This window comes from Mustela erminea, chromosome 4, assembly GCF_009829155.1.
Source record: "Mustela erminea isolate mMusErm1 chromosome 4, mMusErm1.Pri, whole genome shotgun sequence".
NCBI classification, from domain to species: domain Eukaryota; kingdom Metazoa; phylum Chordata; class Mammalia; order Carnivora; family Mustelidae; genus Mustela; species Mustela erminea.
Window position 1 is genome coordinate 111,217,292 of NC_045617.1, and position 12,629 is coordinate 111,229,920.

Sequence of the window (12,629 nt, forward strand, 5' to 3'; positions counted from 1 at the left end):
TTCATTTGTTTTTTAATCTATAAGAGAAACAATGCAGGCAGGTCAATAAGTACCAAGGAAGCATAATTTTAAGGAAGCTCTCATTTTAGCCCATTTTTTACAAGTTTCCACTGCATGGGCACACATGTGTACTCTGCCAAAGCTGACTTGCAGTTGTCCCCTCTGACAGTCGTGGGCAATTCTCTGAGCCCACTGCACTCACGACCTGCCAAGAATTCTGTGTCCTCAGACTGGTAGTCCTTCCCCTCCTACCACATCTAATTTTATCTATGCTTCAAGGTCCACCTCATATTTCATCTTCACAAAGTTTTTCATGATTTTCCAAGCTAGAACTAATTTCTCCTGTGAACTCTTATGGCAATGCTTCTGTACCTCTCTTAGGACTTTTTAAAAAAACGTCTACCTTGTTATTTATACACATTTCTGATATCCTCTGGTGGACTGTAAGTGCCTGGAGGTCAGGATTCATGTCTGATCCATTTTTGTATCTCTTAAGGGACCTAGCACAATAATGTTCACACAATAAATGTTTGTTGAATTATTTGTGGAATTTATTTTAGTATTGCTTACAGTCCTGCATTCACGTCAAGTCACACATTCAAAAGTGCTTTTTGAATAACTATTATGTATTTACTTGTTTATTAGGAGGATATAGGACCTGTGTTTTAGGGAGCTCACAATCCACTAAAGATGGAAAATACAAATGTAAAAGTGATATTATTGAAATATTATAAGCTCTTACTACCCTATATTGTCTTTTTTGCCCTTATAATTACATGAGGCAGGAATTAATTATCCTTCAAAAATGGAGACTCAGAGAGGTTAAGCAATCTAAGGTCACCATAAGTAAATGACAGACCCAATATTAGGGCCCCCATCCTCTCATTTGTACTTGGATCATTCCCATGATACCATAATGTTTCTACTGTTCCTTCTATATGATTAAGTTCCCAAAGCAAATAACCAAAAATTCATGGAGATGTTTTTCAGGCTAGTAGTAGAGGTACAAAACAGTACATGCATCATCAGCTGCCATGGGGGTGGTGAGGCCAGTAGCTAATTGTAGCAGAAAAGCATGGCTGATCAAAATAGCAAGTGATCTTAAATAGACTTGGTCTATTGTGCACTGGGTGGTTCTATTTGCGCCACTCTACTTTTCAAATCCTCTTAGAATGTAACTGCTGTTTCACAATTTTTGTGATTACTTGCACCTATACACTGGGAGACAGAAGAGAGAGGCCAACCTGAATTTTCAGACTGGCTTCAGACACTCTCTAAAAACAAACAGCCACAAATTTTAAAAGCTGCAGTCAGTAAATCACTGCTTGAGAAAATTTAGATTGAAGATTTCACATCATTCTCAGCTTCTTAGAGACTGTTTACTAGTTTTCGTTTCCTCGAGGTATCTATGTTAAAATCAATTAATTAAAGTCTACAGATTTTTATTACTTTTTTGAAGGATACGAAAGCAAAAATGTCTCCAGCATCTCAATCTGCACAGTTTTCTATGATGACAAAACCATCTTCCCCTGACACACTTCCACAGTTAAATTTGGAACTGAGGTAGTAACAGCAGAACTGAGACTCCTAAAATGTCTGAGATAGAAGACATTTTGTCAGTCAATGAAAACGGCAATTACATTCAGGGGTCAAACAACAAATCCAGACTTAGGTAAGGAGAGACTTCATTTGAAAAGACTGTTGTACTAAAGGCAGAGGGACTCTTGCAGTAGGGAGGACACTCCACCTGTAAACTCTGTAAGCATCCCAGATGCCAGGCAGAAAGGGCTTTTCTTTCATAGGGGAGAGTCAACAAGACTAGAAAGAGTCAGATGTGGGAGAGTGAGGTGAGCAGATGTGATTGAGTAGTTGAACAGCAAGTGTCTTTGTTTGTGGCCAGCCAACCCTGGGAGAGATGGTTAGGGGAGATTATTCAACCTTCCAGGGCTTAGCTAATTTCCCATACTTGTTTAAACTAAAGGATGGGCCAGAATTCGGAGGCCTGGGGAAAGCAAGACAGCTAACTGAAGTTTGGTGAATTTAAGCTAGCAAGTATTTTGTTCAGATTTGTGAGGGAGGACAAATTCACTTACAAATTTCTGAGACTAAGGATAGGAATTGGACTTTGTCATAAGTATACAGGAGGTTCACCTGAGAGTCTCAGCCAATGTCAGAAGGGTGGTTCCTTTGCAGTAAGTTGTTTCCTGGAACATGGAAGGGTGTGGGGGTTTCCTGACTAGTGCTGTTTTCCAAGCACCTAGGGCTCATTCAACACTGTCATAGGGGAAGAAACGAAGCCCACTGGAAATGGGAAGATTTTTTCAATAATGTTCAGCCAACAGTGTTTAATAGAAAGGATTTTCTAATACTAGACAATAGCTATGTTTTTTTTGTTTTTGTGGTTTTTTAAATTTCTTTTCAACGTAACAGTATTCCTTGTTTTTTCAGCACACCCAGTGCTCCATGCAATCCGTGCCCTCCCCAATACCCAGCACCTGGTTTCCCCAACCTCCCACCCCCCACCCCTTCAAAACCCTCAGATTGTTTTTCAGAGTCCACAGTCTCTAATGGTTCACCTCCCCTTCCAATTTCCCTCAACTCCCTTCTCCTCTCCATCTCCCCTTGCTCCAAATAAGTGAAACCATATGATAATTGACTCTCTCTGCTTGACTTATTTCACTTAGCATAATCTCTTCCAGTCCCGTCCATGTTGCTATAAAAGTTGGGTATTCATCCTTTCTGATGGAAGCAAAATACTCCCTAGTGTTTTTTAAGATTTATCTATTCATTTGAGAGAGAGCATGTAAGCAAGGAGAGAAGGAGAGGGAGACAGAGAGAAAAAACCTCAAGCAGATTCCTGCTAAGCACAGAATCTCATGCAGGGCTTAATAACGGGACCCTGAGGTCATGCCCCGAGCCAAAATGAAGTCCGATGTTCAGCCAATTGAGCCATGAAGGTGCCCCAAGAGTACCTATAGCTTTTTAAACAAAAATAATTCCAAAGTGAAAATGGTAAATATTACAAGGTAGAAGAGAATGCTTAATTTTCTTTAATCTGAGTTTAGCAGTCCTCCCTTAGTTTGGATTCCTGCTTATACATTTATACCATACAACTTGCTAGTCAGAGTCCAGGGGCCAAGTGAAGAAGCCACCTATCTAACGTTAGGCTGAGGGGAATATTTTGACCTTCTCGGTGATAGAATAGATTGACACCTGAACACCAACTACATTGATAAGATGCATCTGTGTGTTTAACCCAATAGAGTCACCTGAAAACACCTGCCACCATTTCTTACATAAAGACAAACAATTCATGGTGAAAATGATTCTTCTGAAAGCAACCACCTATAAAAAGCCGTAAAAACCTTGTGAGAGTTGTCTCTGAGTACAACCATCCTTACCAAAACCACAGAACTCCAGTAAGAAGGCCAGCTTACTTTTAATAAGTAATTCTCAACCAAGAAAAGAATCACAAAGATTGGACTTGAAGGTCAGCATTTCAATTCCCATTCTTTTAACCACTTCAGAGTTTTGTCAACTTTCCAGATGAATGCCTAGCATTATCTAGTATCACTTTTTCTCCTAAATCTAGAATTTCATTTCTAAAACTCGAGTATTTTATATAGACACTAGAAGATAATCTTTGGGAGTAAGAATGTTGTGCTTTTCTAAGGTAGAACCAAGATGTTTATAAAAATATATACAGAATTTTGCAAATACTTATTTAGAACCAATAACCATCTAGATCCTGTATTAGGAGGTGGTGAGTCAACAGCAAACAAAATTCGATTCCTATTTTCAAGGGACTTTGCATCTTTGGGGACACACAGACCAGCAAACAGAATTACAATAACTTGATGGATTTATAAGGAAAAGAAAGGAAAGCATGTAATGGGAATATCTGGAAAAGGCACTGATTATATAAATTAATAAATAAATTCCTCAAAATGAGCAAAGACAATCATGGTGACACAGAAACTAATGTAGTACCTGAAATGTGTGCCTCAAGATCCTAGACTCCTGTCTGGAGTGTAGGAAATGATGACTCTGAGCTTCCCAATGACTAATGTACACATAGAAACTGCAACTAGTTATATAGTTTGTAGTGTGCCAAGATAAAAGCCAGCATTTCCTCCACAGAAGCTGAAGACCAACCAAGAAGTGCCTCTCACAAAACCTCATGCTGAATTACATATTGAATTCTTTACCAACAACCTCCTTAGAAAACCTCTGAGCTCTACAAAGGTCTTTTGTTGAAGGGTAATGTGAGAGTTAATTTATATTTCAACTTGACTAGATCACAGTATTTAGATACTGGTCAAACACCAATCTAGGTGTCACTGTGAAGTTTTTTTTTTTTTAGGTGGGATTAACATTTAACTCCGTAGACTTTGAGTAAAGCAGATTACACTCCATAATCTGGGTGGGTGGTGAGCCTCACAAAACCAATTGATGGCCTTAGGAGAAAAAGGCTGACATTTAGAGCAGCAATATCAAATTTTCCATGGGTCTCCAGCTGTTAACCTGCCCTCCAGATTTCAGACTTGCCAGGCCCACAATCACATGACTTAATTCCTTAAAATAAATCTATGTGTGTACACACACACACACACACACCCTATTGGTTCTGCTTCTTTGGAGAACCCTCATACAAGTAAGTATTTAACACCCAAATACAATGGCCAAAAGCATTTTTTCAAGAGTCAAAGCACTGTACTTCAAGTACAAAGCTACCCCATGAACTGGCTGAGTAAAAAAAAAAAAAAGAAAGAGAAGAAAAGGAGAACATTGTACTTCAAGAAATTGCCATGAATATGATTTCCCAAAACAAAAGTTTTGGAAATAATTTTAAGCTCTGAGTGTTATAAAACCTTGTAAATATTTATAAATATTCATTTAATTCTCAAAATTAGCCTGTAAGCAAGTGCTATCAATATTTATATTTTACAAATAAAGAAATTGAGGATAGGTCCCTAACTTTGTCAATATCACACAAGACAGTAAATGGCAGAGCCAAGATTCATCCTCACAGTTTAGCCCCAGCGTCTAAGCTCTGAATAATTCTGCTAAAAATTGAATAGTTTTTTGGCAGCATAAAGTTCACAGGCAAGTATTTGGGATGAAATAAGGGCATATCTGTAGGATGAAGGAGAGAAGGATGGGTATCCTGAGGACCACTCCCCCCACACAGAATAGTACTGAGGAAGAACCACCAAGGACTTGTTCAAAACACAGAGTTAGGTTTGGTTCAACACAAGGGCATATGAGAGACAGAGATCCCAAAGATTTACATCATAGAACATCAAAATGATGACTTTTGTTTAGAGAAATATTATCAACAGGTTATTGAACCATATTGTGTTCAATGTTCAATTATGTTACATACCAAAAAGTTTGGTATGTAAGAAAAATCTAACTTTGAAGTGATTTAATTTTCCAGTGATTATTATAGGATAAACTGGCTTCAAAATCTAATCCAAAGTAACAAATTAGTATTGATGAGTCAATCAGATACTTACTAAAAATTCCAATTAGGACTTTGAAATCGGGCACTTAAAGTCATGCTTGCATAATGATCACATCAGAGGTTGACATATCACTTAGGGTCATATTGTTTCATGATCATAAAGTCATATTAGGGGATACTACGAAGATTAATTATCTTTCTGTTCTATACGTTGGGAAGGAGAGATGGTAAGATACCCAATTCATCGAGAAGTGCTATCAAGTCATTAATGTGAAGAAGGAGCTAGGATACAGCCTAGTTTTATTCCACTGTAAACTCTCTGACCTTTGGAGAGACAATTACCACAAATTTTGACTCTCAAGGGAAAAATTAAGACACAGGATATATAAACATCATTAGCCAAAGAGTCATAAAGGTAAATAAAAGCTACAGATAATCTTACGATTTGCATTTTTACCCCCTCAGAGAATTCCCGTCAAAATGAAAAAGAGCATAACAACCATCAAAGGAAGATTAGCTGTGTGTCCAAAACTTAGTAAAGTTCTCTCGATTAGTGGCCCAAGAAGACCAGACTTGTGACATTTTTCCCTGTAGCAAAATGTCATGAATTTTGGGAAAATGTCTAGCAACTAACAGTTTTAATTATGGTAGGAGTAACATGTTGTTCTTAAAATAATTATGCCAATAACCTTTTTAACACTAACCCATAGCAGGATTAATAATTGTGGTGATACAAATGTCAAAATGGCCAAGTGTATTTACAGATACAGTTTCCTATCTTTACAGATTTATAATGCATAGTTGTCATTTGAATTATGTAGCCAAACTAATTTGAATAGTTTTAGATACATTTCAGTACAAACTCTGACCATCTAAAGTCTCTAAATAAGAAGTGCTAAGTACATGCCCAGTGATTCTCATGTCTGAGCCTGAGTGGTGGTGGCTGGGGATGGTCCCAGGCTTCTACATGGTGGCTCTTTGCTAATCTTCCTTTTCATGGGAGCAGAAGAAGTGACCTTTTGGTGCCTAACCTTGCCAGTAATCCAAGAATCAGGAAAGCAGAATTGAGAACGGAGCCAATTCATGACCAGGCCTCCTCCTCCCTCAGAGTCTGGCCATCTCCTCACTTCAGAAGACAGATTCAGCTGCCACACTTCCCAAAACTCACTCTGAACAGCTAACCTCCAGCACGAAGCTATTCTACTGAGAACTTTTCTTTGCACTGGTTTAGGATTTTAGAGTGTAGCCAGCTTTCCGGCAACTATTCATTTCCTTTTCACTTCCAGAGATCCTTGGACCCAACCTCCAGACAGATAAGCCATATCAAATGGCCCATTGGATGGGAGACTTGGGATGGAGCACTTAATTTGCATAATCTCATTGTTGGTCTTTCATCAGACAGGTGACAGCTGGACCCACTTTCTCTCATGGGGAGGTGCAGAGCTAAAGCATGTCACTTAACCAGGCTTTGTATTAAAGCTCCCCAGTTACTATAATGGTTCTGCAATTTTTTACTGCTCTGGGTCCTCATATGCTGGGAAGCTCATTTGTCCAACTACCTTAAAGAAGGAAACATGAAGATGCATGTGAAACTGTGCTGAGGCTGACTGTCATAGAATGGTGCTTGGGATGGAACACCAGCCCCAGTGTGAGCTGAGTGCTTTTCTTTTGCCACCGAAAGGCACAGAGGAACAGTCCAAAACAACCCCTATCCCTGCCAAGTTTGGCAACAAATAGAGAGCCCTTCATAGAAATCCATTCTATGACCTCCTGGATAGGGACCAGGCATTTGTCCTCAGCACAGTTCTTTTGACTGAGCACATCATTTATCTAGTGAAAATTTTATTAGGCTTTAAAAAATACTTGAATTGTAATTAGGGTTGTGGTCTTTTTCCTGAATCATTTTTTAAAAAAAAGATTTTATTTATTTATTTGACAGACAGAGATCACAAGTAGGCAGAGAGGCAGGCAGAGAGAGGGGGAAGCAGGCTCCCTGCTGAGCAGAGAGCCCGATGCGGGGCTCGATCCCAGGACTCTGAGATCATGACCTGAGCCGAAGGCAGAGGCTTAACCCACTGAGCCACCCAGGCACCCCTCCTAAATCATTTTTATGAAGGTATCAGAAGAGAATCATATCCTAGAGATGGTTTTGTATATAAAATGATAATTCTTCAAGTGCTTTTGTGGAATAGCCAAGAAATTGTTAATAACCACATTGTATTCAGATTTCTGAGGAACCCAAGCAGAGATCCTCTGCCTGTGTTTACCCGACGTATTTTCTGGGACATCGCAGAGCTGAGGTTGCACATCTTTTCTGTTGACATCGACATTACGACAACCATGTGTTTATATAGCCGGATGCTATCCCTTGTCCACAATTTCAAATGCTTCACTTCACCACAGCTGTGCAGAGACCTTCCTGACCCTCTTTTAATTAGTATAATTAACTTCCAATGTTATAATTCTAGCATGGTAGATATATTTTCAGGATTTATCATTTGACACTCAGAAAGAAAAATCGTTGAAAATTATTTTATTGCTGGAAGAAATCTTATTTCCTTTATGCATCTAAGAAAAGCTAGTAGGCATATACAGGCATCTGCCTAGTTCTACATCATATTCTGGCAAAACTGTATATATTCACATACCCTCTAGTCAAGCAGGGCTGTCCTAGAAATACTTGCTATGTTGAGGGTGAAGGAGGCTGAGCAATCCATTCTTCTTTCTCACAACAACATATTCAGAAATCGAAGTCATTTAAAAATGACTCCCTTTTTCTAAGTTTCAATTTATACTTACATAAACCTAGGCGTTTCAAATTTCTACATATCAAAGTTTTTCTTCTGATAAAAGAATTTATAAAAAGTGGAAAAGAAGTGTTCAAAAATATAAATAAGAGAATGAATATCAATTTACTACTCTCTATGGTGATCACTGTTTTTCAGCAATAAATAGATTTAAAACACAATCATTATTTTTAGCTGTGGTAGATGGGGGAGCAGAGAGAAAGAAGAGCAGGGAGAAGGTAAAAAGGAGGGAGAATGAGAATGTGAATTGATAGCTACATTGAGAGACACACAAAAGGCATATATGCAGACCAGGAAAGCAATTTGCAGACCAGGAAACAAATGTGTGCTTCTCTGTTTGCCAAAAGCATGTAAGACTCATGGGGATTATAAAGCATCTAGTCCTTGGAGAAAAACACTGTGCAAAAAAGAAGGACCCAGAAACATTTTAAGTGGAGTGAATGGCAAGGCATGGCAAACACTGAGAGGGAAAGAAAAGTAGGTAAGTGGTGGAGATGCAGATGCTACATGGATAGACCAACAGGATTATTCAGCTACAGGATACTTTGTAAAGACTGGTTTCCCCCAGTTTTCCAGCTGCATTCGGTTGTTGCTATGAACAATGAAGCTTATTATTTTTTTTTTCCAATACAGGTTTTTTACCTATAGGTCTAGGGAAAGTTGGATCTCCAGTAAGTGACATAAAATCATGGGGGAAATATATTTATCATACCACAGAAGTATTGTAACTAGAGACACTAATGCTGCTTTTTAATCTGCTTAAAGCCCATTTTTAATATTTTACCAAAGTACTGATAAAGATTAAGAGTAAGACTCTTTCTGTTGAGGAGTTCTTTCTCCTTCAGCTATTAATTGGCGGGAAAAACAAATGCTAGCTATTCCCAGAGGTCCAAAGGAACAGCTGTTCTGATTACTTACGGTGAAGAGATGAAAATCTAGGGGATAAGACAATATGGCAGAGGAGAAGAAAATAAGAAGAAGGAAAGCAGGAGGAGGCATTTGTTCATGGACATAATTATTTTTCTAGTTATTAGGAAGGAGGACAGCAAAGTAGGACTGTTAATAACTTTACTATCTGAAGGAGGGGCTGTTAAATCTGATGTCTTGAGGTCTACTCTATATTAAAGAGCCCATGATTTCAATGAAAGATTTTGACCTAGAAAACGTAGAATACTGGAATTAGTCATATTGGCAAAATACATGAAGTAATATTGGGGATATATATGGCAGTAAAGAAGCCATGTGATTCTGTGTTTCACGGCAGAAGTTTCTGGAACATGAACCCCTTTTTCTGGATGCCACCTTATTATTAGCCCATGGCTAGTAAGTGATATTAAAGTGTTCCATGCTTCTGTCTGAGGGGAGAAGTTCATGCCTCATTTTACTATTTGATAAGGAGGACTGAAAATTTACATTTTTTTGCTCTCACAACATTTTTAGCAAATTAGTTTTGTTTTAAATTTGAGTATAGTTGACATAAAATATTTCATTAGCTTCAGGTGTATGACTTAGTGATTTGACAATTTTATACATTATGCTATGTTCACCATTAAGTACAGTTACCATCTGTCCCATTATATATACCACATCAATAAAACAAAGGAAAAAATTGCACGATAATCTCAGTAGACTCAGAAAAAGCGTTTGACAAGATTCAACATCCATTCGTGACAACAATTCTTAAAGTGGGATCAGAAGAAATTTACCTCAACCTAATAAAGGCCATATGTGAAAAACCAACAGCTAACATTATACACAGTGTTGAAAAATTGAGAGCTTTTCTTCCAAAATGAGGAACAAGACAAGGATGTCCACTCTCACCATGTTTATCCATGATAGTACTGGAAGTCCTAACTACAGCAATCAGTCAAGAAAAAGAAATAACAGGCATCCATATTTGTAAAAAGAGGTTGAACTGTCACTATTTGCAAACAGCATGATACTATACATAGAAAAATCCTAAAGACTCCACCAAAAAACTACTAAAAATAATAAATGAATTAAGAAAATTTGTAGGATACAAAATTAATACCCAGGATAACGTTTCTACAAAGTAATAATGAAGTAGCAGAAACAAAAATTAGGAAAACAATCTCATTCACAATTGTGCCACAAGGAATAAAATACCTGAGTGGGGGTGATGCCTGGGTGGCTCAGTTGGTTAAACATCTGCCTTTGGCTCAAGTCATGATCCCAGGACCCTGGGATTGAGCCCCCTATCAGGCTCTCTCTACCTGCTGCTCCCCCTGCTTGTGCTCTTTCTATCAAATAAATAAATAAAAATCTTAAAAAAAAAAAAAAAAACTAAACCAAAGAGGTGAAAGACCTATATTCAGAAAACTATGAAACACTGATGAAAGAAACTGAAGATGACAAAAATGGAAAGATATTCCATGCTCATGGACTGAAGAACTAATATTGCTAAGATGTCCCTATTGCCCAAAGCAATCTACAGATTCAATGCAATCTCTATCAAAATACCAATAGCATTTTTCGCAAAACTAGAACAAATAATGCGAAAATTTGTATGGAAACACAGAAAACCCTGAATAGCCAAGCAACCCTGAGAAAGAACAAGAAGGCTGGAGGTATCACAATACCAGATTTCCAGATACACTGCAGAGCTGTAATATCATAACAGTATGTTACTGGCACAAAAGTAGACACATAGATCAATGGAACAGAATAGAGATCCCAGAAATAAACCCGCAATTATATAGTCAATTAATCTATGACAAAGAAGGCAAATTTTTGTTTTTAATGAAAGTGAAATCATGAATGCTCCCAAATCCTATTGAAAGAAAAGAGAAGAAAGAATTTTCGGTCCATCATTGCATACCACATCACAGAACATAGGATGGAGTCCATTGTTGTTTTGGTAACAAAACTTAGTTACATAATATGATAGGAAATGTCCTATGAAAATATTTTCTTTCTCCAGAGAGTGTAAGAGGTATTGAAATATATAGATTTCCCTGGCCAGGCATAAAAGCCCACCAGCCCTCCTTTTACTGAGAATAAAGAAATTTTTTTCTTTTCTCACTAGGATAACAAAAGCAATTAAGAACTAAGTTATTAAAAAGTAGATTATCAACTTGGAGACTCGTTTCCTGATATAATCAGTAAAACTAAGAGGGTATTTTGGGATGTCAATAAAGGAGAATTTGAAGTGAAATACATCACTAATATTGGTTGGTGAGAGCGTACAAAAACCCTTGTGAGGTGTAGCCACTTATTTATTTTGCCTTATCTATAAAAGGTCTTTTCTCCCTTTGATTCCAAGTTGAATCTGGCTTCTCAAATAAATTTTTCCTAACATAAAGTAATAGTGTTCAGTAAATAATTATTTTTTACCTAAAATCAGCTCCTGCTGAATTGAGCCTTGCCTAAACTTTCTCCTCTGCAGAACTCTGACACTCAGCAGGGTCATAACAGCAATTTCCAAACCTTTCCTAACCCTGAACCTGAGCCTCACCTTGCCTACCATACCAAGCCTGGGAACATTCTAGAAAAGCTTCTCCAATGCAGTGGTTAACGCTAGGTTATCAACACACAGTGGAACATTTGCAAAGTATGAAGCTATATCTTGTTTTATTGACCTCAGAGTTCATTCTGTTATTTCTAAAAGAAATACAAGGATATTATTCCTTAGAAAAAGAACATTATACAAAAAGAAAAAATTGCCAATGTTTACTTGAAAATACATCTATATATAGACTTACTGGATCCTGAACTGCTAAAGTAATATAAAAAATTCCCTTTAGTTCTTTACTGTCCCACAATGAAAGACGGTGAGGACATTTAAAAATGTTATCTAACCATATAACAATAATTATTGAGATAGCTTTAATCTCACTCCTTCCATGTAAAAAACACAGCACTTTCCCTGCAGTCTAGACTTTTCCAGAACACTTCAAAAGATCTTCATATAATAGATTTTTTTTAACCACAACTTAATGTTTTAAGTTCACAAAGAAGACAGATATTTGAATTAAATTATTAAGATAGAAGAGGGATTGTATTCAGACACTGTGCCTATAATGTCACTGTCAACAGCACTGAGTATGTGAGAATAGATAACTATCACAAAGTAATTTAGTTCTCTGGCAAAACATTAAGAAATATTTGCCCTTTACAAAATGTGGTCTTCATTTAGCAAGTTTCTTTTCATCAAATGGTTGAACTTAGAGCTTCATAGATATTGTTTGACCACAATTCTATGATCAGTGTAAGCCCAAATATAATTCTCCAATTTCCAGAGGAAAACAAATACATTAATTAAAAACTCAAAATGCTAGCTTCACAACGTTTCTAGAACAAAAATTTTCCATGGCATATACTCAAATTCCCCTTAT